This window comes from Zalophus californianus, chromosome 2 (genome assembly GCF_009762305.2).
Source record: "Zalophus californianus isolate mZalCal1 chromosome 2, mZalCal1.pri.v2, whole genome shotgun sequence".
Taxonomy (NCBI): Eukaryota; Metazoa; Chordata; class Mammalia; order Carnivora; family Otariidae; genus Zalophus; species Zalophus californianus.
The window spans coordinates 35,400,763-35,428,068 of NC_045596.1; the positions used below are offsets into that span (position 1 = coordinate 35,400,763).

The 27,306-nt window shown below is 40.9% G+C and overlaps 1 protein-coding gene across 6 annotated transcripts in view; it reads left to right on the forward strand.

Moving 5' to 3' along the window:
* GRXCR1 (glutaredoxin and cysteine rich domain containing 1) overlaps positions 1-27,306 on the forward strand; it is a 306,510-nt gene that overhangs the window by 126,192 nt on the left and 153,012 nt on the right. For 2 of the 6 annotated variants that reach the window (XR_003520587.1, XR_003520588.1), the window contains one exon: positions 23,269-24,959. The exons of the other annotated variants lie outside the window; for them this stretch is intronic. The gene's annotated coding sequence lies outside the window, so the exon portion shown is untranslated. Of the gene's footprint in view, positions 1-23,268; positions 24,960-27,306 lie in introns of those variants that run through there. 6 annotated transcript variants of the gene reach the window in all.

Below are 27,306 nucleotides of genomic sequence, written 5' to 3' on the forward strand. Positions count from 1 at the left end.
CCAGAGCATTTTGCTGTCCATGAAACTACATTGGAATCAATAACTGGGAGCAGAGCCTGTTCAGTCGTGTGCCTCTCTAAGGCCCAGCTGAGTGACTGACAGTAATATGTTTTTGAATGATTTAAGGAAGCCCAGAGGACTGTTGACCAGCAGGACATCCCAACATTATTACCTTCCTTCTGATATGTCAGGGTTGCTAGTGAATTTTAGTTTTCCCACAGGTTCTTTCTGATCTTGAAGGCAGTACTGAATGAGCTTCTAGACTCTCAGATTTGCACTGGAGTTCAACTGATATTTCTAAGACTTTAACGGTTCATAAGTCACCACAGGCTTTTGGTCCCAGAGCAGGCACAGCCCTCAGCCGAGATAAATGTGCTTGGTAAATGTGTATTTTGATGGACTGGATTTTTTGTAACTCACCCTCCAGTTTTAGAAGAAATAAAAGGAAGCCTTATAGACATAAGGAGATAAAAATAGGCTTCATAAATTCAAAATGTTATTTATAAGAAAGAAAAACATTCCCATAATTTAGGTTTAAGCTGGGGCTTCTGGTTTAAAAAAAAAACACGTAAATTTTACAGTGATTTACAGTGTTTTTGTAAAGTTTGACATATCTTCTCTGATCCTCAGGGTATAATACCATTGCATTTCATCTCTATTTACTTAGTGATAACATTTGGTTGAAGTCACAAGTCCTGGATTTCTTGTGTCAGCAGGTTCACTAACCTCAACGTTCTAGGTCCTAACTCTTATCTGTTTGTATAATGAACTGTTGCTACCAATGCAGCAATATTCCAACATTGATTACATTAAGAAAACGCTAGAGTAGTTAGAAGAGATTGTTCATGTTGGATCGAAACAAGTTGTCTAAATTCTCAGTGGCGTTCTTATGGGATTTCTTTTCCTTCAGTGTCCGGGGTTCTTGATAACATGGCTTAGAAGAGTGAAGAAGTAAACCAGATGAAGAACTGGGGGGCAGCAAAGCAAAGTTTATTGAGCGATAGTACAAAGCTCCTGAAGAGGGAGGGGACCCGAGAGGGTTGCGATTTGGCGTTTAGATCTGGGGGTTTTTATGGGCTTGTGAGCATGGGCTGTTTTCATCTGGTTAACCCTCCCTGTGCCTATCACTCAATCAGGTTTTTATCATCTATCTCTCACATGGGAAAGGGTAGAGGGCTCCTTCCAGGGTGGTGTAAAATCCCTTTAAAGGTGGTTTCCTCTTATTGCTGGAGCCCCTTGTCCCTGCCTGCCATTCTTCCAACCATCCTTCAGTAGTGTTATGGAAAGAACACTGATTACGTTTTGACACTCATAGTGTTAAAATGCGATTTACCTGTAACAAGCTGAGTGACCTTGGACAAAATTTTTAAACCCCTTTGAGTCTCAATTTCAATATCTGTACATTAGGGGAAAATATTTACCTTCTAGAGTATTATTTATTCACTTCACAAGTGTTACTGAGTACCTACTGTGTGCTAGGCACTATTCTAAATGTTGGGATACAGTGTTGAATAAGATACACAAAGTCCCTGTCCTCATGAAGCTTGCCTTCTAGTCACGGAAGGCAGACAATAAGTAATTTATTAAGCCAGTTCTGATAGTCCTAAGTGTTACGTAGGATACAACAGTAAGATTGCCTTGGCAGATAGAGGTAGCCCTCCGTCAGCAGGGTGATCAGGGCAGGCTTTCCTGAGGATGAGGCTGACCGGAATGATAAAATGGCACTAGCCTTGTGGGGGATGAGGGCAGGAGTGTTCTGTGCTGGGGAGTAGAAAACGCAAAGGCACTGAAGTAGGACAGAGTGTTTTAAAAACAAAAGGCTGGCTTTACAGCATGGCAAGGTCCCCGTCAGGTAATGTGTTTGAGCCATTGTAAGGATTTGGCTATCTCTGAGTGCTGTGGAAATCATTGGAAACTTGTAAGAAGTGTAATTACATGGTTTGATCTGTATTTTTAGAAGCTAACTGGCCCGTAGAAAATGGACTATGGCGCAGATATTAAGAATGCTAGCAGGAAGAACAAGTAGGAAGCTTTAGCTGTATTCTAGGTAAGGTGTGGTGGCTGGGACCGGTGAAGAAATAGCAATGGAAATGGAGATAAAAAGATGGATTTGGGACAAATTTCGAAGGTAGAAATGATAAAACTTGCTGACTGGTTGAATGTGAGGGGCTCAAGGGAGAAATCTGAGATAGTTCCTGGGTTTTTGGTTTGACAAGAAGAATCAATCAAATGAGGCAAGACTCTAGAAGAAACTGGTTTGGGCAAAGAAACTAAGAGTTCCAATTTGGATATGTTAAGTTCAAGCTGTGTGTTAGGATCCAAGTAGAGATATCAAATATGTATATAGAAACAAGAAGTAGAATATGCAACCTGGAGCTTCGGGCAGAGCCCTGGGCTAGAGACATGAATCTGGGACTCATTAGCTTTGCTGGAAGAGATGACTCAAGGAGAAAGAATGAACAGAGAACAGAAATGGTCCAGTATGAGCCGTGGGGCACTCCAGCATTTAGATGCCATGTTGACCAGAAGGGGTCAGCTGCAGAGTTGGAAAAGGAGGAGATAGCAGAGAGAAAACACAAGAACATTTTGATATGTCCAGGGAGGGGTTAACTGTATTTGTTGCTGCTGAGTGGTAAATATAAGGATAGAGAAGTGACTCAAGACAAGAGCCCTTCACGAGAGCAGTGGGGACAGAGGCCATACTGGCGTGGATTGTTAAGAGAATTACAATCCACACAAAGCAAGTGTCTGGTATACAGTATGTGCTTAACATATGGTAAAAATTACTGAGAAAGGTTTGGTGTTAGATTTCATGGACCGCCTATAAAAGCCATTCTCCTTGCCTCCTTCCCCCATCCCCTAATTCCTTTTCTTGGAAGATCTTTCCCTGCCCCCCCCACCCCCCAGTTTTAAGTGTTCCATTGTACCATATTCTGGAGGATGAGCCATTATTAGTCCAGGTCATTCTTGGTGATGTCATTCCTCTTGCCAGTGACGAGTTTAGGCCTGGGCATGCAATCCAGCCTTGGCCAGTGGGATCTGAGGGGCAGCCTGGTAAGGGCTTCCCGCAAAAGTTTTCTTTGCTAATAAACAGATATTCATGGGAAGAAATGCCCCTCTCCTTCACAGAATATTAGTGCATCTGTTTGGACTATCTGGCATGGCAGCAGCCCCGTGCCTAGGGACTGGGAGAGGAGCCCTCATGGATAAGCTGTGGATGGCAGAGGGGAAGTATGAAAACCATCTTTGTAGGCCTAACTCTCAGTCTCATGGCTGTACTAGGACAATCTTCAAACAATAAGTGCTTCTCAGGATATGAATCCCACAAAGTGCTCTGTATGATAGCTGATATTACTTACAAATTACCTAATGCTGCTAGACACTGTTCTAAGCTTTACTTATTATTGGGCAGCTGAGTCAACTGAGAGCAAGTGAAGTGAAGTGACTGGTCTAGGGGCATATGGCTAGTAGTACGTAGAGTGAGGATCCCACCCCCTCTACCCCCCAGCTACTGTAGTCACCATGCGAATGCTGTATCTCCACAGGTCATACTAAACAGGGCATCTGAAAATAAAGATGCTTTTGTTAGCTATCTGTACTTAAAATGATGGGCTGTGGGGTGCTTGGGTGGCTCGGTCATTAATCGTCTGCCTCCGGCTCAGGTCATGATCCCCGGGTCCTGGAATCGAGTCCCCCCTCGGGCTCCCTGCTCAGCGGGAAGCCTGCTTCTCCCTCTCCCACTCCCCCTGCTTGTGTTCTCTCTCTCACTGTGTCTCTCTCTGTCAAATTTTAAAATCTTTAAAAATAAAATAAAATAAAGTGATGGGTTGTTTTTAGATTATTTCCTAATAATGGCAGCTGAGTCGAGGCTGAGTCAACGAGTGGGCCTGGGAATGCTGAGGAAGTGTGCGTCAGCAATCTTTGGTCAGGACACACACCGGAAATGCTGGAGTCCAGTTCCCAAAGATTAGCACAAAGAAACGCCTGAGTTGTTTACAATGCTAATTTTAAAACACATACAAAGTAAAAATAGCTGTTGTTAATTTACAGATAAGTATCTGTCCTGTATGCACGGCTTTAAGTACATTGTTTCACCAAATCTTCAGAACCTTGATCCCTAAGAAGATATTTTACACATTTTATCATGGCAGAAAGTGAACTGTGGAGAGTTTAAGTACTTTGTTCCAAACGACTGGATTTTAATCTAGGTTTGTCTCATTCCAAAGGCCACACCTTTGAGTATCAAATGAATGCATTAAATTTGAACTAAAATTATGCATAACCCTGGAGGCTAGCTCGCCCATGGAGGTAGCATGTCGTCTGTAAAAGGGCTTGTGCATTGAGAAGAGCCTTGGAGGAAGGATATAGTATCAACAGTAATGTTGAGAATTATAGTTAATTTTAGTTCTCTTTAATATATCACTGTTATTACAAGAGAAACTGATAAGTAGTTTTTTTTTTTTTAATCAGGTTTTTTAGTCTACACATCTGGTGACCAGATGCTGGACAGAGATGGGTTTCTTGGGGTCACGTAGGATCCTTTTGCCATCAACCCCCTGGCCAATTGGGCAGTTGCTCCTCTCTTTTCCATTCTAGCTTCAACTGCAGCTCTAGGTGAGGAGATCCTCACTTATCCTTCTCATTTTTGCTCATGAAACCTGTTCAGGGCTGCTTTTTTTGTTTTGTTTTGTTTTTTGTTCTGTAAATCACACATGTCTTCTCTCCACCTGTATGGGCAAGACCGAGTAATCAGATTTTTCATGTCTGCTCCTAAAAAAGTTCTAAAGACAAACAGAAATCAATTGCCTTGCTATTTATTTTGTGTTGGGTTGATTGGTACATTAAATAAGTGAAAGCGGTGTTGTCTTCTTTCATCATCTGTAGATAAAAGAGGCATGTGTGTTGAGTTGTTGGAGTTCCTTTTCTATTAACTCTAACTAATGCCACCTACTTAAACACTCGGACATCGGATGATTACTTAGTAAATAACCTCAATCTCCTCTCAGATTTCTACTTCATCAGTATTTGCAAAGCAAACAGAACCTTGATAAGACCCAGGTTGATTGCAAAATGGATTACCTGTATATGTTGCCAAGAGTTTTTTTTTTTTCTTGATGGCCCAGTTATATTTTGCAGGTTTGTATTGCCCTTCAGAATTTGCATTCTGCCACCTTCATATAAAACTTTGAAAGATATTTACAGAATGCTGTTAGTAACAGTGTAAAACACAGGTGGCCAGCTTGGAGTTGAAATACTCTGCAAAAGGTTGAAGAGAACGTTTTATAACTTAAGCATTTCATACAGGAAAGGACAGCCCTTCTTGTGGTAAGAGCTGAGACACTATCAAACTGAAGTGATTGTGTTCTAAGAAGACTTTAAAACTCCATGAAATGTCCTGAATTCTGAATTAGAAAGTAGATATTTAATGAACAACACTGCCCTTCGTGGCCATCTGCTTTCAAATGTACTGTTTTATTAAATCTTTAAATGCATACTTTTTTTTTTTTAAAGTTAAATTCAAGTTCTACTAACATATTGCCTGTTTTTCCTTATTAATGCTTTGGCAGTTTTGGTCATGACACTGCTTTTTTTTTGTTTCCTCTCTTCAGTCTGTAATGCAAACCAGCATTGCTTCCAGAAGCCCCTAAGAAAGAGTGTTCTTTCTTTTTCTCAGATTTTATGCGGAAATCATTCTCAAAGTGAAGTGATTAACAGAGGAATCTAAAAATTGGCTCCATCTAAAGTGTCTGATTGTCCTGCCTCACTCAGAGGTAATGACCCCATTCTTTGTCCTTTCAGGAAGAAAGGAAATGCCAGCACACAGTCCTGCAGGGATGTTTGTGTTGGACAGTCTCAGAGAGTTTAGCTCAAAGGTTTATGTAAATTCACTTTATAGCTTGTAGGTAGAGAAATGAGCTTTTGATCATAAGCATTAGTTTTTCAATATCAAGAATACTACTGGGGCACCTGGGTGGCTCTTGATTTCAACTCAGGTTACGATCTCAGGGTTGTGAGATCGAGCCCTGCATCAGGCTCTGCGCTCAGTGCAGAGCCTGCTTTAAGATTCTCTCCCTCTGCCCTGCCCCTCGGCATGCACTGTCTCTCTCTCTCTCTCTTTCTCTCTCTCAAAAAAAAAAGTAATTAAAAATATTTATACAAAGAAGAGGAATACTATTGAACCTATAGAAGAAAAAGGCACATATGTATCTTACACCACAAAAATTTCCAGGATTTAAAAATTTCGATGCATATTTATCAAAACTTTTTGTGCATACAAACACACAGACATATTTATGTGAGTAATTGAAATTTTGCCCTGTTTAAAATGTTTCCTTTTTTGCATATAGTACTATTTCATAAGCATTTTATCAATAATTTTTTGGAAATATTTTAAATGGCTATGTACTGTTCCATTGTATAGAATGTAACATTTAAGAATGAACCAGTGTATGTAACTGTTTATAAATTTTAGGCATTTAGGAGTTCACAGTTTTTCCTGTTATAAATCATTCTGCAATGTATATAATAGCTAGTATTTATATGGCGCCAACTATGTGGCAGGTACCTTTCTTACCACTTTACATGTATTAAGGACATGAATCCTTCCAGCAGAACTTAGAGATGGGTAATATGATGATGTTCATTTTATAGTAGGGGAAACTGAGGCACAGAGAAGCTAGCTAACTTCCCAAGTCTACACACCTGGCAATTAGTGGAGCTAGAACCCAATCTGGGCAGCTGGACTCAAAAGCCCCCAGAATCACCAAATAATTTTCAGTTCATCCCAGAATTTTCTTAAGGACAGATTTCTAAAAGCATGGATTAAAGGGTGTAAACTTACTGAGGCACTTACTTAGCTTAGAGAAAGGATGTACCAATCTGTATTTTCACATCATATTACAAGGAAGTTTGTTTCACTACATTTTTATGATCCTTGAGTCATCGCCTAAGCAAAAATCTTTGGTCAGTCTGGTAGGTGAAATTTAGTATTTTATGTTGCCTTACGTACATTTCTTCTGAGCATAGTGTTTTAGACTATAGCATCGTCTCTAGTTGACCTGTGTTTGAATCTGGGTGGCATCTATGTATAGGGTGGTTATGAGAATTGAATGAATCAATATGTGCAAGTCTCCTAGAACAGAACTTGTATGCAGAAAGCACTAGATAGCTGCAGGTTATATTCTTCTTTATTTGGTAGTGTTGGGGTTCAGAACACACTACCCCACTATATGGCATGCTGAATATTCCAAGCTGAAGGAATATGAGAAAACGGCAAATGCCGGAAGGACTCTTTGGTCTCCCCCTTTCTCCTAAGACCCTGTTGTGAGAGGTGCCCTCCCTGTACCTGAGGAAAGAAAGGAACATCCGGATCTCTGAAGCCTGAGGGAGGGACGCCTAGAGGAATCCAAATGGGCGGGCCTTTTCAAGTTTCCTCAGGTTTATTACCTTTAGCTCATACCCCTTTGTTCTATCACATTTTGCCATGACTTTTTGCATCAAACATAGTATAAAAGCACTCAGGATTAACCATTTCTTTGGATCTTCATTTTATGAGGGGTCCTATGTGAGGTAACATATATATTCAGTAACATTTGTATGATTTTCTTCTCTTCTTCAGTGTACTATCAGTCCAATTAGAGAGCCCCAGCTGGAGGACCTGGGGGGGGGCGGGGAATGGGAAAAAAGGTATTTTTCCTCCCTTACATAGTAAGGTGAACATTATTTCCTGTGTTGGTTGGCTGCTTATATTTTTCTTTCATAAATTTCCTATTCATGGACTTATTTTCAGAAAATTCATAGACTAAAGATTCTCTACAGTGTTCCTTTAAGATAGTACTGTAGTATTTTCATTAAGGAGGGAAAAGAGACTGGGTATTGATTGAATCAGACTTCCCATTTGAATGGAACTGTTAAAATCTATAGAGTGCTTTTAGGGAATACAGCACTATGAGAGAACACCTCCCTTTGGTTCAGTAATCAATGTGTAGACTAGAGCCTGTATTGCTTTTGCAATTTAAAAAGAAAGATAATGGAAAGAGTCAAGTTTTGGTAGAATACGAAATACAACAAACACATTTCATTACAGAGCTCAGAGGACTATGCAAACATGTCTTTGAATTACAGAGTCAGTCACGAGCTGGACATTTGGTGATGAAAACACCGAAATGCTACAGCCGGTTACTAGTTTGGGGAGAAATGTGCTTAGTGTATAATTAATAGAGACAAGCCATTACAGAGAACAAAAAATAAAATTAAATAAGCTACATATCAACTGCTGGGAGGAGGTGAAAAAAATGTGAATCATTTTATTTTGGATAAAAATCACAGGCTTTGATAATTATAGTGTGAGGCTTTATATCCATTCTGCTGTGGCGCTAAGCATCTTCATTAAGTTAAAGAAACATTAGATGTGACATTAAAGCAATCAATAGAGCTAGCATGAACCTAGAGCCAAAACATTGAAAGCAGAAAAGGAAAAAAGCCAGATTTGTAGATCTCCAGAATGTACGTGAAAGCTAACAGGCTTACAAATTCTTGTTCTCATTGGGTGGATGCAGAAATGCACTGAACTCACAGTGAGGAAGAAACCCAAAGAATGGGGAAGGCTCTGTTACTAGATTATTAACAGTAGTACCAAGGGCGGCAATCGATGTTGGAGTGTGTTCTCTGTGTATACATTGCACAGGGCACTTTATATATAGTACTTCCTTTAACCGCCACAACAACTTGTGAGGGAAGTATTATGGTCTTCACGGCAGCCCACAGCCAGTGATGGACATAGCAGATCTTCCGAGGTATGTCTCTCTTCAAAGCCAGTGTTCTTACCGCTTGGAGATGTTGCCACAGACTTCCCTAACCCCATAATTTTTGGCTCTTCTCCATCTCTGCCCCAGTTATGCGTTCATGCGTGCATACATTATATATCACAATAGTTACAGAGTTCTTAATATAGGCTAGGCCCTGTGCTAACATGCCCTTACCATAACAATGGGAATTTGATGGCAATGTTTCTGCCATTCATGGAACTTGATCAGAGGAGACAAAGAGTTACAATCTCCTGATAATCACCATCATCAGACAGCATTTATTAAATACCCCAAAAGTGCCAGACCCATTTCTAGGCACTGTCTGTGCGGTGTCTATAATTTTTGCTGCAATGCTTTACTCTCATGTAATCACCTCCTCTTTGCACGTAAGGAAACTGGGGCTCACAGGCATTGGATAGTTGGCTCAAATTTCAGTCGATGTGACGTGTCTGATCTGGGATTCCGGGCTCAGCCTGCAGGAGCTCTACCGCCTCATAACTGCATTACACTGCCTTGTTACCATGCCCCTCAATGCTTTAGTTGATTTCACATCAGAAATATAATTCTCAGTGCCACCATCTTCTGTATTTTTGCCACTGCCATGTTGCTACTCTACATTTAAGTCACTCATGTTGCCAGAATTCCCCACAGATAGGGTCATTTTTGTACAAAGTAATGTGTTCAGCATACTGTGTTATTACTGTCTCTACCAGCCCCTACCCTCACCTCCTGCCAGAAACACACACATACTTTTGCACACACACTTGAATGTGCACACAGACGCACACACATTCTCACACACACACACACACACACACACCCCTTGGCCATGAGGGTATGCATTAAATGAACTAATATTCAACATACTAATTAAACAATTTCCAGAAAAGTCATACTATAGCAGCTTTTTGCTTTTCAAGGCACGTCTATGCAAATTCAGAGCAATTTTCAACTGCAACCACATTAGCCATAATGCCTCTAAATCAGTCTTCTTTGTAGGATGCCTCATAATCTTAGGTGATGTGACGCAACTTAGACACATCTTTCCAAATCATTTCAATCACTCCTATAAATGTGTCATAACCATATGCTAGCTCTGGCAAAGTGATAAATCTTCCCTCTACTGTAAACTATATGCTCAGACTTGTGGGAGTATCTGTTTAAGGAATATATGGGCTATAAGAGGCAGGTCTCTCTTTATATTCTGTGAGTTCTTAGAAGGGCATTAAAATATTTCAACATCAAGTATCTTAATTAAACAAGTAATGCAGATACCACAGGGTCGCTATCTGGGGGTATAATTGATGGACATCCTCCTCAGGTGTTCACACCATTGCCTTGCTGCATGACATCAGGCAAGTTACTCAATCTCTCTGTAAATCCAAATTTACTTTTTTTAGAGCGGGGATACTTTTTTTTAAAAGATTTTATTTATTTATTTGACAGAGAGAGAGAGACACAGCGAGAGAGGGAACACAAGCAGGGGGAGTGGGAGAAGGAGAAGCAGGCTTCCCGCAGAGCAGGGAGCCCGATGCAGGGCTCAATACGAGGCTCGATCCCAGGACCCTGGGATCATGACCTGAGCCGAAGGCAGACGCTTAAGGACTGAGCCACCCAGGTGCCCAAGAGTGGGGATAATATCTTTAGTGACTTTAATACCTGGCCAAAAATTCTATGGCATTCTTCCATCAGTTGATTGAGTCTATGTCCCCTTGTCTTTGAAATGGGTGGGCTTGTGACTGCTTGACCAATAGAATACAGTGAGGTGACACAATGGGACTTCCAAGGGCTAGGTCATGAAGGTCATGGGGCTGCCGTCTTGCTCATAGGAATACTTGCTCTTGGAGCTCTGTACATCCATGTGAGAAGTCTTAATATCCTCAGTGCACCAAGTACTATGGTTGACAGTCTAAGATGAGCCCAGCCTTCCATCCGTCTCCACCAAGGTGCTTGACATGAAAGTGTGATCATCTTGAGCCCTTCAGACCTGTCCATCTGTCAGCCAGATACCACTGAGCGACTTTCATCGACATCATGGAGAAATTTCACCCAGCTAAGTTCTGCCTCGATTTCTGACCCACAAAATCATAAAGTATAATAATAATTGTTGCTTTAAGCCACCATGTTTGGATAAGTAAAACACTGTTTCATCCATTGTGAAGGTTACTGTAAGACTCTTAACTCAGGGCCTGACTTCTAGTAAATACTTAATAAATGTTTACTCTTATTTTTATTTATTGAGCATCTACTGTGATCACAAAACTGCATAAAGTGTTTTGAGGCATAGAAAAGCAAAGGCACATTCTTTGCTCTTACAGTTTTGGAAGTGGCAGTGAAAATGGGTACATATGAGAAGACAATGTATGTACCATTAGTGTAGTAAATACTATAACTGTCGGAAGAGTTCAAAGAAGGGTGAGAGAATCACTGTGAAGAAGGTGGCTCTTGCACTGAAACTGAGGCATCATCTTCAGAGAGAGGAAGGGAATATTTGTTGACACAGAGACTGTGTAAGATAGTTTATCTGATTTGGGACGAGGGGTTGTATTTGAACTCCCATTTTATAGATTAAAAAATGAGAGAGGTGATGCATGTGTTTTTTTTTTATTTCTAAGATATCTTTTTTTATTTTTATAGGAGAAAAGGGATTTTTAATTGATTAAAAATATAACACATATTAAAACCGTTGGAAATACAAATAAAATCCTATAGAAACACACATGTATACTAATCTATGCAACCACACATAGAATATATAGACTTCTATTTCCAACAAATAGAGGATATTATCTTTGTTTCCAAGCTACTAGGTACCATTTATAATATTTTGCTATGTATTATCATATAACAAGAACAACACAATAAATTCCGAACTCCCAAAATGATACAAGCCACAGTATTTAACATGAAGCAAAAGAGTAGACATTAATAACTAAAATATAAACACAAGAAACTTTGCCATTAAAAGGCACTATCTTAAAAGACTCTTGGGTGAAACAGAAATCAAAATTGCAGAGCACCTGGGTGACTCAGTTGGTTAAGCATCTGACTTTGGCTCAGGTCATCCTAGGGTCCTGGGATTGAGTCCCACATGGGGCTCCATGCTCAGCAGGGAGTCTGCTTCTCCCTCTCCCCCTGTTCTCTCTCTCTCTCTCTCTCTCAAATAAATAAATAAAATCTAAAAAAAATACAAAATTGCAACTACATGCTGGATATGTCCTATATCTTGATCAACATGGTGATTTTATGTATACATTTGGGTGTGTGTGTAGTTGGTTCTTCCCATAGGAAGTTCCATGGACTTCTTATGTTTCCAATTTGTGTTCTTCCCTTACAACTATGATGGTTTCATTATTTCTTAGAAATTTTTATTAGAAAGGTGGATTATAACCTCCGGTTCACCTTGTTGGAGAGGGAGGGATTCTTGCCCTAGAGCTATTGGGATGGCGGGACACAAAGCAAGAGACAGCTGAGGTCAATAGCAGTTCATGAAGGGGAAGGGCACACTGCACACTCTGCAGGACCACACAGATTTGTGCTCAGGAGCAGAGTAAACAATGGGGGGGGGCGGCGCTGTGGGACTTAGGCTTTACAGAATCAGCAATGACCCCTGGTTCCCATGGGAAGATATAACTCAGCTGATTTGAATAATTCTGAGGGCTTACAGGGAACTGAAAGCCATCCTCAGGGATAACCAAGAACTGTACTGGTCTTTTTGGTAAGGAGGGTCTTTAGGCTAGGCAACCTTAGTACAGGACTGGATGGGGAGGAGGGGAACCTGTGCTTAGGCTATTTGAGACCCTCCTGATTTTACCAGATACATAAATTTTAAAAGGAGCACAGTGATACTGAGGTTTAATTTTCAGCCTTATACCCCAATATAACCTGCTTAGGATGCCAAAGTCAATGAAGAGTGGAGCTTGGATTTGAACCCAAGTGTGTCTGGACCCGTCTGTTCATCTGGCTCATAGGGTATGCACTGGATGCAGATGAAGGAGAGAGCAAGTGTATGAATACCACCGAGTGAGTGCCGCTTCTTTTTATGCCATCCTCTCTTTCATTGAATTTAATCTAATTACAAGGCACCCAATACCCTAAGAATGCTCATGGGTATTATATGACAGTTATAAATGATGCATTGGTGGAAGGGTACACAGGTGACTACTTTTGCAACTTTCTGTGAGTCAATAATTATTTCAAAATTAAAAATTAAAAAAAAATGCTCATGGGGCCCAAGATTCTAAACTATGGTCCTAGATTAGGCAATAGTCACTGTAATCGCTATAGGGCAGCAGAGTTGTGGTTGATCTTGCAATGATTGATCTAACACTTTTCACTCTTTCATATTTCATGTCCCTGTATCCTTCCATATCAGCCTAATTCCATGGTAATTATTAAAGTCACTCTCTTGCACCACTCTTTATGGTCTTTGTAGTCACTGGCTAAACCCTAGCCCTGGTTAAATCCAGCTCTGCTGTGTCCTTACCTGGAGACCTGGGTCTTGCTGAAGAAAAGTACACATCCAGGTTGATTGGTGTCATTTTAAACTCATGACCCTGACCCTCTAGTGGTCCTTTAGAGCTACCTGGTACCATAGCATCTATGTTTATGTCTCTCCCAAAATTCGTATGTTTAAATGTGACTCTCAGTGTAATGGTATTTAGGAGGGGGGACCTTTAGGAGGTGATTAGGTCATAAGGGTGAAGCCCTCATGAATGAGATTAGTGCCATTATAAAAGAGACCCCACAGAGCGCTCTCACCACTTTGCCCATCTGAAGACACAGCGAAAAGACAGCTGTCTTCGAACCAGGAAGCAGACCCTCACCACCAGGCAGTGAATCTGCTGGTATCTCACCTTGGATTTTCTAGCCTCCGGGATTGGGAGAAATAAATTTCCATTGTTTATAAGCCACTATATTCTGTTATAGCAATCCAAGTAGACTAAAACACCTGGCAATTACTCTTCACTTCCGCACTTTCCTGGATGTCAGATACATGTACCTTCTCTTCTTTCCTGAAATCTCCAACGTCTCCTTTCCTGACCCCATGCTTGGCTTTTTATTTCACTGCTCAAATTGGTGGAACCAGGAAAGACCTTCAGTGAGCTCCTAGGACCAGCCTTTTACCCACAGATTTTACCTTTCATCCCCCTGGTGTAATTGAGCTTTGCAAGCTAAGTGAGACCCGCGCTTCTGCCAGTGTGTTAGACTCGATCCACTCCCACCTACTCAAGTCCCACCACTTCTCCCTCAACTAGATTATTCCCATTCACGGACAAGTGTCATTATTTTTTTCCATCTAAAGAACAACTTTCTTTGCCCCACCTTATCCTCTGACTTCCTGCTCCCCTTGCAGCAAAACATGTTGAAAGGATTTTCCAGACACACAAACCCTAAATCTTCCTCTCTGTCTTTTGAATTCAAACCAACCAGGCTTTTGACCCAGGTACCTCATGTCATGATCATCAGTGACATTTCACTGCTACATTCAGGGGTCCATTGGCCTGTCAGCAGCATTTGATAGGCTTAATCACTCATTCTTTCTTGAAATACTTTCTCAACTTGGCTTCTAGCACAGCGTCTCCTGGGTTTCCTCCTGTACCATGATTGCTCCCTTCTCAATCTCTTTGGCTGGCTTCTTTCCCTCTACTTCTTGTCTTAATGTTAGAGTGCGCCACATCTCAGTTTTTGAACCTCTTCTCTCTCTCTTTCTGTATTCACTTCCCTGGTGAGCTTAAGCAATTTTAGGGCTGCAAATACTGTGCATGTGCTGGGACCATCAAAATTTATGGCTCCAGCTTGGATCTCTCCCGTGTGCTTTAAGTCCAGAATCATATGTCAAGATTTCTACTTTGTCTGATAGGAAGATCAAATGTAACATATCCAAAACCAAAGATCCTGATCTTTCTCCCAAACCTCAGTGTTTTACAGTTACCTCCTACTCAGTTAACAGAAACCCCACAACACTCTCTTTTCCTCACACTTCTCACTAAGTTGGTCAGCAAATATTTTTGGTCATACATTGAAAAATGTACTCTAACCTGACAGTTTCTCACCCCTCCACTGCCACCGCTCTTGTCCAAACCACCATTGTGGATTATTGCAGAAGTTCCCTGCGTGGGAAAAATCTTGTGCCCTACCTCCCATCCTCCCAGCCTACCTATTTTACTCTAGCCATTGCTTCCACACCTGGCTGCTTGTAAGTGTGACCTGGTGGTAGCTCCCCTCAAATTATCTCTAGCTTTCTCATCTCTTGCTTTCCTCTAGAGTTTCTTTGCCTCCCCTAAGTGGGATATCCACGGGAACTTGCGCATTCTTTTGCTTTCCATTTTCAGAACTGGAAGCCAAAGAGAATTACATCTCCATGGGACAACACTTGGCCAGTGGGGAATGAGAGCTGGTGGGAAAAAACTCCCTCTTCCATCTTTTGGGTAGAAACTCTTCAGAGGCTTCCCTGCATGGAACCCCACTTGCTCACAGCAGCTATCTTCATAAAGCTCTTCCCTGGCTCTAGTTCCCTGTTTTATTTTTCTCAGCTGCCCAGTCCTATCCTTTGGGGTCACTTTACAAAGTCGGCTATCTGTGGGCAGCCATCATCTATTTCGAGCACTGCTTTTGGGGAAACCCAGGCTAAGCTCCCTTCTAGGTGGTCCCCTTCTTCCATTCTTGCTCCATGCAGTCTAGTCTCAGCTGAACAACTAAAGTGATTCCTTCTGAGACATTGATCTAATTATGCCACTTCTCTGTTAAAAATTTCTCATGGCTTCCCATCTTATGCAGAGTCAAAGTGGGAAAGCATTACAATGCCTTCATAGGCCCTACTAAATCTCTCCTTTCTGACCTAATCTACCTCTATGTTATCCACTGGTCACTTCCATCTCGTATCACTGGTCTCTTTGCTGTTCCTTGAACACACCAGGCATACTTCTACTTCAGGGGCCTTGAGCTTGCTGTTCCCCTTTCCTCCAGTTCTCTGCACGGCTCCTGTCCGTCACCTCCTTCAGATCCTTATTCAGATGTCACCTTCTCAAGAAGGTCTACCCTAGCCATTCTGTTTAAAATTGGAAACTCTATTTGCCAACATAATATTCTCTTTGCTTATTTTGTCTTTCTCCATAGCACTCATTTCTCATTTAACATTTAATATTTAATTATTTTAGTATGTTGTTATTTATTTTTTAGTCTAGTTCCATAAGGATGTAAGCTCTCGGAAGGGATTTTTGCTCATTTTCTTCATCCTGTATCTTCAGTGCCAAAAATAGTGCCTGGCACATAGTAAACATTTAATGTATATTTGTTGAATGAATGAATGAATGAATGAATGAATAGGCATCTTTTTGGTGTTTCAGGCATCTAGGCAGCTATAAAGATGGTCACATTAAAGGCAATAGACATATTCTCCCCTTATCTTCTTTATCTTTTATTTTGTTTATAGTGTCTCCCAAATTCAGAAGTCTGAGTTGAGCCAACATACAACAGGAATCTCTATGGAAGCCTCTGATATTTATTAGCTACTGAATGAAGTTTTCTGTATGTCACTCTGAGAGGTAGAACTAAGTAGAGGGAAGAGTATTCCTTATAGACATTATTTGATTTGGGGGTATCTTCTACTTAGGTAGAAGATCCAATTGTGTAAATGAAGTGACAGAAAGCAATGAAGATGCTACTGTCCAAATGTCTTGATTACTTTCTTACGACTGAAATCCACTAGTAGAGATAAAGAGACATTGCAATTTCTGCTAAAATTGAATACCTGGGAGATATAACAAGCAATTAACAGTTATTTTCGTGCGATTACAAATTGTTTCTAATAATATTTCTACTCTAGTTTTTGCCACATTCACTTCACTAATACATTTCATTTTATTCATTTCATTAATCTTCCATGGCTAATTCAAATGCCATCAAAAAAGAAAATTCACACCACACTTCCCCTCAAAAGCATACTCTTTCTTACTTAATTACTATTATTGTGTTTTAGCAAGCTATTGCTGCAAACAAAGCTAAGATTTTTTTGGTGAAATTTTTTGAACCTAGGGCAACCGTAAATCTCTAATTAGATTGTCATAAAATCATTTATATTTATAATTAAATTTGAAAATTAGAGCCAGTAATTTGGGTCTGATTCGAGGTATATTTATTATGTCTTCCTAATATCTAGAACATATTGGCCATTCATTAGAACCTCTCTCAATGTCATTTGCCATTGATTGGGAACTTCTGAATTCAGCTTGTTTTACCAGTCTAGACCTACTTTGCAATGTAGTCAAGGTAACTTTATTTTATATACGTTATGGGTAGCAAATGAAAAGCAAGCATGAGTTAATGCTTTTGGCTTGGGGTACAGAATATTTCAGAACTAAATAAGTCTTCTTAATGTGTGGTTATAATGATATCTTAATATATAAAGGCAGTTGGTCTAACAAATGCTAATTTTTCTCAAAGGAGGTAGCCTGCAAAAACAACATCATAAAAATACATTACAGTGCAATTCTACAGATCATGTTAACTTCAGAATTTCTACATAAAAACAGTAATAGGGGACTCAGGTCTTGCCCACTAACTAGCAGGAAGCTCATACCCAGATCTTTCCCATCGAGACTGGTGGTTTTGTGAGTTTTTCACATGTGCTCTGAGCATTCTCTTTCTAGACAGAGGGCTACAAGAATTGAGGGAAAGGGGGAAAGGGAGGAGTACACTCCTAGAAATGGGAACATTTACTGCTCACTGCTGACATTACTGTTTATTAGTAAACATGCAGAGTCTGTGAAATACAGTTCCTGTGGCCAACACCTATTTTCTTCTCCTCTGCTTCCCAGTGACCCATGGTTTACTTTTCAACTTGCTTTTAAAAGGACGTCATCTTGGGCGCCTGGGTGGTTCAGTCGGTTAAGCGTTTGCCTTCGGCTCAGGTCATGATCCCGTCTCGGGATCAAGCCCTATGTTGGGCTCTCTGCTCAGGGGGGAGCCTGCTTCTCCCTCTGTCTGCCCCTCCCTCTGCTTGTGCGCTCTCTCTCTCTCTGACAAATAAATAAAATCTTTAAAAGGACGTCATCGTATTCTATATTTAGGGTGAGGCAGTGGTGGGGGCAGCTGGTGAAAGGTGGAATTAGGTATAAACTAGGAGCAGGCAGCAGTGGGAGCCGGATTGTATGAAGCCAGATAGAAACTGGTGGAGAAAAGTCAAGTAAAGTGAAGGCCATAGAGGCAGAAAGATTCAAACAGTGACAGGTTGTCCTGAATACACAGAGGCCCAGCCTGCCCAAGGTGACACTGGGGAAGTAGGTGGAGATTGTGGGGTCCATATACTGCTTGGTAAAATCCATAATTGAAATATGAAAGCAACTTTTTACAGATGTTGTGGGACTGGATTGTTACCAGATATTGGCACTTCAGTGGGCCGGTTTAATTCTAATTTGGTGGCCATAGGTGCAGCACTTTTACAGCAGGCTCTGTCTAGGAACGGGAGAAGTAAATTGACTACTGAAGGGATTTTAAGGCTGCTGGAAAAGTCCTCTGCAATCTGCTCCCTAAAATACTTTCCTTGCTTTCTGATGCCTGAAATTCCACAAATGGAGTTCCAGATTTGCCCTTATGTTTCCTTTCTCTGTGAAAATAAAATAACAATAGAGACTCACCTGGGGAGATACTAGAAACATTGCCATGCTTGGGCCGGACCCCACAGTGTCTGCTTTGATCAGTCTGGTTAAGGCCCAAGTATTGGTGTTTGTTAAAGTCCCTGGGTAATTTTAATGTGCATCAGGGTTCATTCACACTGTCAGTGGGCCACTAAGATGGGCTCATTTGCGCCTGAGATATGAGTGTGGGCATTTTGTTTTTGTTTTAGATCAGATATCTTCCTGAAAACCAGGTTACTAGAAGGGAGAAAGGCAGTAAAGGAAGAGAATTCTGGACACTAAGGGAAACTGAGTGGTCAAACCAAAGAGAGACTCGGAGTGGAAGACATGGGGATTCCAAAACGAAGCGCTGTCCACTTCACTGTGCTCGAAGGCCAGGCTTGTTAGTATTGATGACAAACAGTGAAGAAATGCCACGCAGAGGCACCCGTTGCCTCTCTCCCCTTCCCTCGGGCATGCCAGCTGCCGTCCATATGTAGGTCAGGGGCTTAGGGAAGCGGTGCCCACACCGATCTGGAGGCAGCCCGGGGAGTTTGAAGATGCCGTCGCCCCAGTGGCTGCCACTCTGCAAACTTATCCGGGAGATGTATCATCTCTCCTTTGAATTGAAGTTCTAGATTAATGGGCCTGAAAATCGAATTAGCTCAGTGACTATTCAAAGATCCATGGTGAAATGAAAACAAGCCGGCATAGAAACAACCTGTGGTAAGTTGTCGCAGAAGCTTTTCGGCTTGGAGTTTTCAGGGTTAAAGTGAATCTGAAAGGTTGCCGTTATAGCTAAAATGTTACAAAATAGTCTCAAGTGTGGAATGTCATAAAGTGAGCAACTGATACCTAGACATTCTTTCCTCCCAGCCATCAATCCTTTGCTTTTCTTTGCTTAGATACTCCTCAGGTTTTCAAAGCAGCAAGAGCAGCCAAAGAAAATAAATTAATTGAAAGTGGGGTAAAGGTAGTGTTTGTGAGGAGTTAACTTATCCTTTTAAATTGCTTGAGGTCCTAGAAATGTTTTCCCCTTATAATAAAAAACTGAGGCATCTGATTAAGTTGGCTCCCTGACCTTGCTTTGGAATGGGTCCCTCCAGGGGTGGATTTCCTTTCAGTAAAGCTAACGTGTCCTCTCACCTACACTAACTCTATCTGGGGCCCTAGCAATGTGTTCTTCTTCTTCTTCTTTTTTAAAGATTTATTTATTTATTTCAGAGAGAGAAGGAGCGAGCGAGAGAGCATGGGTGGGAGGGGCAGAGGGAGAGAGAGAATCTCAAGCTGAGCTGAGCATGGAGCCTGAGGCAGGGCTCAATCTCATGACCATAGGATCGTGACCTGAGCCAAAACCAAGAGTTGGACGCTTAACCCACTGCGCCGCTCCCCCAGGTGCCCCTAGCAATGAGTTCTAATGGTCATATGTTTTGTAAAATTTGAAGAACATAAGGTGTTTTAACAGCAATCAGTTAAGACTACCTGTTCCCCTCCAGATTTCTCTCCTGGTGTGTGGTGTCAGAGCATGCATTTTTGGGGGAATCCGAGTAGCAGATTTATGAGCTACTTTGCATAGTTTGCTGTCACCTCAGAATAGACCTGCGTGATTGCTCATCATCCTGGCGTACACGTAAGCTAACCAAAGTATGTCCACTCTACGATGCATCTGACATCTTAACTTAAAAGCACGGTAGCATGATATGAACCAGCTCCAGAAATATGGAGGAAAAGGGGTGAAAGGAAGCTTGAAATACATGGAGCCAGAAACTATGCTATGGAAAATTTTTCCAGCTGTCAGTCAGATGTAGAAAATTGTAAATGGAGGACTCAAGTCACACTGACACCTAATTAAAGCAGTTCTTTCTAGTCAATAACACTCCATCTTTTTTTGGGGGGGGATGAGAATTACATGAAATAGAACTTATGGAAATTCCTCTGTTTATAGGACATAAATCTAAAGCAGTAGGACAAACTGGTGAAGTTATGTATTTTGCTCATTCTAGCACATCAGATGGCACCTTCGCGTATCTCATATGTCTTACCTCAGTGAAGTTTGGCAGTTCCAGACCAAATGGCAGATAAAATTGCCTTCCATAGAGTAAAGCAATCAACTATGCTCAAAGAAAGACTGATTATTCTGCCAGTCCCTGTATTTGGGTAATGTTTCAAAATTGTGGTGTGAAGAAGTGATCAAAGAGAATGCAGCCAGAAAAATGTAGGAGAAGATAGTATAGAGGTATTTCTGGAAGTTGATAATAAATGTATTATTTTTCAGGATTTTGTAATGTTTTAATTTTCTTTAGATTTATTTATTTATTTTTATTTAGAGCGTGGGTTGGGGGAGGGGCAGAGGGAGAGGGAGAGAGGGGATTTCCAGCAGACTCTGCGCTGAGCACGGAGCCTGACGTAGGGCTCGATCTCACAACTTTGAGATCATGACCTGAGCCAAAATCAAGAGTTGGACGCTTCACTGACTGAGCCACCCAGGCGCCCCTGTAATGTTTGCATTTTTAGTCAGCTTTGAAAATTTTATAATTTGCTATGGCTTCGTTCATTCTAACTAAATAGCCCTTTTACACTTAATCTTATGTTCTCAATTTTGTGTTCTTTTCTTAAAGAAGGAACTTCCAAATTGTGTAAGTGTCAGGCTGGACAGAACCTGGATCTGCCCCTCTCTCTTGTGGCAGCAATTTTTACATGGTATGGACGAGCCAGAAAGTATGAGTATAGAAGGGAATTGTGGTCCCTGAGCTGATACTTTTCCACTTGGTCAAGAGTCAGAAGCTGGGTTCTCTTCTGAACTCTGCCATTTATTGGCTGGGTGGTCAGACCCACATCTCTGAGGGAAAGGAGAGGGGAGAGAAATGCTATTTATTGAGCATCTAGTAGTAAAATGCCAGGATCCTACCAGTACTTTTTCTTTATACAGTATCTCACTTCATCTTCACAACTGAGAGTTATGAGAGCAGAGGAAGCCATGATGAATGGAAAGATGGAGAACCTACATAAGTGAGCGTGCTGAAATTAGAACATAGATCTAGCTGGCTTTATGGACTGTGATTTTTGCCCTGACTTATAGATTTAAGATTCTAAGCTTCCTCAGCTATAAAATGAGGATAATTAAGTCTTATTTACCTGCTTCCCAGTGTTGTGTCAGCCGTCAGTTGAGGGAGCCTGTGAGAAAGTACCTTAGTTATTATTCTGTAGATATGAAATAACATTATTGTTTGAGGATCAGAATGCAGCCCATATGATTTGGGGTATTCAGTTATTTAACAGCTCTGAGACACTGCAGCAAGTGAGGCTTCTTAAATATGTTTCACAGCTAGTAGAATGGCACATGTTCTGTGCCCACTGGGGTTAGCTGTTTCCTGCTCGGACCCCAACAGGGATGTGTCCCTTCCTACTATGCAAGTTCTTGATTCCACATCTGGGCAGAGAACAGAAGTGTGGAATGATGATCACAATGGTAAAAAGAGATGCAGAGCTTAGAGCTGAGTTTGGAGAAAAAAAATGGCACTGAATACACAGCATATGGGAGGAAGTCATCATCCAACAAAAGCAGTAATTAAAGATTTGGTCATTTCCATGAACCTCGTACATTTGCAGAGTCTCAGAATAATGTGGTAAAAGTATTACAGGCTCAAATCCCAAGGTTACCACCAGAATTTTCAAGAAGATAAATCCCAAATTGGACCAAAACAGAGTCTATTCTCTTGGCTGGTTGGTTAAGGAGAGTAATTCCTGATAATTCCTGACTGAGAAGGAAGTTTGGTTAGCCTCAGGATGACACTGTTGAGTCATTTAGAGAAAGTTGTGTATGTTCATGTTCAAGTTAAATGTATCTGAATATGTATGGTTTCTTCTGTTTAGTAGTTCTCAATGAAACTACTGTTTTTCTTCAGCTGATATGAATTTAAAAATCATTCTAGGTATTTCCATAGATAGGTGCTTGAACTAGGTAGCTCATGCCTAATTATTTAGTCAAGATTCTGGCTTCTGGAACAGGGTCAGAAGAAGTACTCAACAAGGCTTATTATTGCATGTGCTACACGACAGGGCAGACTGAGAGGCGGGTTCAATCCCTTGATGCCTTTTCAGATGGAAATTTTAAAAATATATTTTGAAACTTTTATGTAGTGGAGGTGGTGAGAAAATTTTTTTCTAAGAAGTTATGTGGACAGAATCATGTATTCATTCATTAATACCAACCAAAATATTTGTTACACTATTTCCTATTTTATCTGCTTCTTATCCTATTTCCCTTCTATAATTTTCAAACTTATAGACATTATAGAAGTGTAGAGGTCCAAGACAATTTCTTAGAAGACACAGTACAGGTTTCCAATTTAGTTAGCTAAATTATTCATTCCCCAGAAGCAAACCTATGTCTGACTTTATTTGGTTTTAGAAACAGCTCACTTTGCTGACATTGAACTCACTAAAATTATATATGGGTAGGGAAAAATTACTCAAAAGATAATGTAATGTAGTAAAGAGTGTTTTTAATTTTGACTTGATTCTATCTACTTTAATGGGAGTGAGACTAGTTTACACTCTGTGAATTTATCCCAGTGATGCTCTAGCATGCATTAGAAATCAACATCCCAGGCAACCTCCAACTACCAGCTATATTTTCATAGAGAAATAGGTGCTGGGACTGGAGGGTGTGCATGAAATCCTTGACCCTGAAATGGGCAGGAAGTTTAGGATGATTCTCAATCTTGGCCTGGAAGTTGATCTGGGCTGAGAAACTGAACTCTTTTTCCTGAAGAGAGATTGTGCCTCGAGATCTGTGCATCCCTAAGAGGAAAAGCCTTGCTGACCTATGCATGTTATTGCAGGTGGACGTGTGATTGTGAAGACTTCAGAGGGACACTGTGATCCTCCCTCTGCCTCAGAGAGCCCCAGTCCAGCTTCTGCCTGATGTTTGCAGAGGGGACCGAAGAGCTTCCAGTTCTCACATCTCTGTCTGCAAACAGCAGTACTTCCTACCACTTGTGGGTTTTCATCGCTCCCCTGTACCCTATTAGCTTGGTGTATAAATAGACTCATGGGTGTGCAAAGGAAATAATCACAATCTGAGGGGGCCCAGCAGAGTCTCTGAGTTAAAACAAGCAGAGGGTGGGGGAGAGAGAGAAGTGACAGGAGAGAGAGAGAGTGGAGGGGGAGAAAGAGTGGAGAGGAAAAGAGGAGAGGGGAGGGGAGGAGAAGAGAGGAGGGGGAAGGGAAGGGAAGGGAAAAGAAAATAAAGAGGAGGAGGGAGGGAAGAGAAAATTAGGGAGAGAGAAGAGAATCAGAATAGGAAAGCTTCTAGAATGATGATAAAACGGTTACAAGAATGACTATAAGAATGACTACGACAAAAATGATTTTTAATAGCTTTATAGAGACTTCCTGAAACTTAAAAATCTGGTAAGTTAAAAATTTAGAAACTGAGTGGATGAATTAAGGAGAGATTAGTCAGCATTGAGATCAGCCTGGAGGGCCAAGTGAAAGACACATTTCAAAACACAGCAAAAATACAAAGAGAATCAAATCGTGAGGAGAGGGCTAAGAGGTTTGGGGCACAGCATCAGGAATTGTAAAATGTGGAGAACAAGGATCCTACAAAGGAGAAAAAGGAACCGGTAGAAGGAAACATAATAATCAAAATAACAGTAGGGAAAAATCACACTGGCTGGAAAAAAGAAAAAAAGACTTGTGTATTCAGACTGAAAGTGCCCAGGCAGGATTGATTTCTGTAGCTGAGGGCTGGAGGTGAGAGGGAGAGAGAGAAAACAGGCGGGTGGCACTGGCTTTTCATTCTGCTCCCTGTCATACCCCTTCAGGAAGTACGTAGTGCTCTTGATGTGTCATGGAGGAACCTTGATATTTCCCGATAATGCCATGACGGTCTCTCCTTAAATTTCTCATGTGACATATAAGCCCTTGTTGTGTTGGCTTCCACATCAACTATCATTACGTCATGGATGAAAAGGTTGTGGATAAGCATGGCTGCCATGTAAGAGAGTGGGTCCTGGTATGTGAGTTATTTTGAGCTGTGGGTTTGGAGATACAAAATTGGCTTGAAAACTGGGTTTGGTGTTGGGAAATGAAGAGGGTGAATTTCTCTGCAATTAGGACAAATTTGGCAAATCGCAAATAGTCTGGAAAGGAGGCGTGAGATTGTACGTAGCCGGGGTTTGGTGTAGTGTGAAGTATCTGATGAAAACTTCCACAAGGAAATGATCCAGAGATGATAATAAAGAAAGGCGTCTAATGTCTAATGCTCTTGGAATTGTGTTTCTGTGCCATAAACTCTTCAGGGCATAAACTCTTCCCTCATAGTAAGTTAAATCTACTATTATTAGGAATACCACTCTATGTATTTGAAGCAGAAAGAGGTTTCCTACACAAACGTGGGTGCTTAGATAATAATTGGAGGGGCTAAAGGAAGAAATCTAGGTTGCATTTCCAGAAATGTCTTTAGGAAGAGTGGATCGTGGTCCTACTAGGTGACAATCGTCTCTAAAGCCTCCATTGCAGCCTTGCTGGAAGCAGGAAGCCTCCACTGTCGCAAAACCTGCCTCTCAACCCAGGGAGCTGGACAGCAGACCCTGGAATGCTGATGTTGGAGAATCTTACATTTCCGTGACCTTTCCTGACAGCAGCCACAGCCAACAATCAGGAATATGGTGTTCACTGTATTTCTGCCTTTGGAACTTTGTCAAAAGGCATCTGTTTAGCAGAGCCTAATTTACTAACTATAGCACTCAGCAGGCATTTGGTGTAAAAGTTAGGAGAGACAATACAGAAAATGCAGCCAAGGGCTGATTTCGCAGGGTCAATGAAGTAGAGACAGAGGGATAATTAGTATTAGTACATTAGATGGTGTGGGGGGGGCAGGAAGGTAATTCATAAACAGGAAATCGGGGTGGGAGGAAGCAGGATCTGGGGAATGGAATAATCATGATGCCTCAATCTAGATTACAATTGTCTTTGGGTAATTTTGATTATCTTAGGGTGCCTTAGGATGAGTTAGGGTCGTGGAATGACTATACCACCTCCTATCCCCAACTCATGGCAAACATTAAGAATCTACAATGAGGGGCGCCTGGGTGGCGCAGTCGGTTAGGTGTCCGACTCTTGGTTTTGGCTCAGGGTGGTGAGACTGAGCTCTGCGTTGGACTCCCCGCTCAGCACGGAGTCTGCTTGAGATTCCCTCTCCCTCTCCTTCTGCCCCGCCCACTCATGAGCACGCTCTCTCTCTTTCAGATCAATCAATAAATCTTAAAAAAAAAAAAAAACTACAATGACCTGCGGCTCCACGGGCTTTAGAAACTTCAATTAAATTCTTTAGAAATTCAATTTACTGATTTACTGGAGTTGGCACTAAGAGAGAAATGAAACCTATTTGCTATCCTGCTTGTCAGTACTTACGAAACAAACTTAAATAGTCTAACTTGCTCCAGTATCACAGAGCTGTTATTGTTTAAAACTTATGACCAAAGTCAAGTGGGCTGCACAAACTATGTACACAGATATACAGGGAGGACATCATATGATGATGAAGGCAGAAGTTGGGATAGTACTTATAGAAGTCAATAAATGCCAGAGATTACTAGCAAGCCACCAGAAGCTAGAGGGGAGGCATAGAAGAGATTCTTTTTCACAGCCCCCAGAAAGAAGCAACTCTGCTGACACCTTGTTCCCGGACTTCAGCCTCCAGAACTGTGAGACAATAGATTTCTGTTGTTTATGCCTCTCAGTTTGTGATACTTTGTTATGGTAGTCTTAGCAAATGAATACAAAGTCTAAAAATTCTAAAAAGCATATAAAATAATTAACTGATAAAGTAAAAATTAAGAAAAATGGACATAATGACATTATGTATACTGTGCATACACTCTGGGGCCAATTAGGTATCACCTTTCCGGATGGTGGGACTTGGGCCACAAATTTCAATATGGCTGAACCAGCTGTAAGGAAATTCTATGCTGATATAAATCAGTGAAGAATTTTAAAAAGATATCTAACCTCTTAGGAATGATACGAAAAATTCTGATTAGAAACAGAACATTTGAAAGTGATCTTTACTCAAAGAACATGGAGCAGGAACGGAAGATGAGTCAGAAGTAGAAGGTTAGTGTCATTTCAAAAACTGTATGTAGACATATGGCTTCATTTCTGACCTAAAATTTCCTTTGTGGTATCATAATAAAAAAAAAGATAAAAAGATAATCCTCAACTTGAGAGGACTGTCTAGAATGAAAATTACCTGGACTTTGGACATTTAGATTTTCATGTGAAATTGACTCTGCTTTAATTATATACCAAAAACAGGCTGGTAAATGGATCAACTGGTGCATACAGTCCAGAGGTGTCTGTCCCAAAGAAGGTATAAAGAGACCACACCACTAATTCCTCCTTGAGGAGAACTCATGTCCAGTCTTTTCCTTTGCATTCATAACCAAATCTTTACACACCACACCTATTGTATTTTGTAGCAAATCTAGGGTGTTTGATTCTCCATATAGGGGAAAGCATTTTTATTAGTTTATAAACCTCTAGCAGTTATACTGAAAAGTTTTTTTAAACTTTTTTCTTCCAGAGCCCCCACATTTCTGAATATTTTCTGAGAATGTTTTTTTCTACTAGAGTACATACTTTGTAAGAAACAGGAAATTTCAGAAATGGGAAAATATTTTAACTTTCCATATCACATGGGAAAATTATTATATTTCCCTCCCCTTGGGTGAATTTACATCCTGTCAAAAATTATCATCTGAAGCAGTCAATAAAGATTTAAATCTAAGTGGGAAATTCTGTACGACAGAACAAATGAGGATTATTTTGCTTTCAGTCCAAGAAAGAAACCAAGAACTTCTTGGCATTAATTT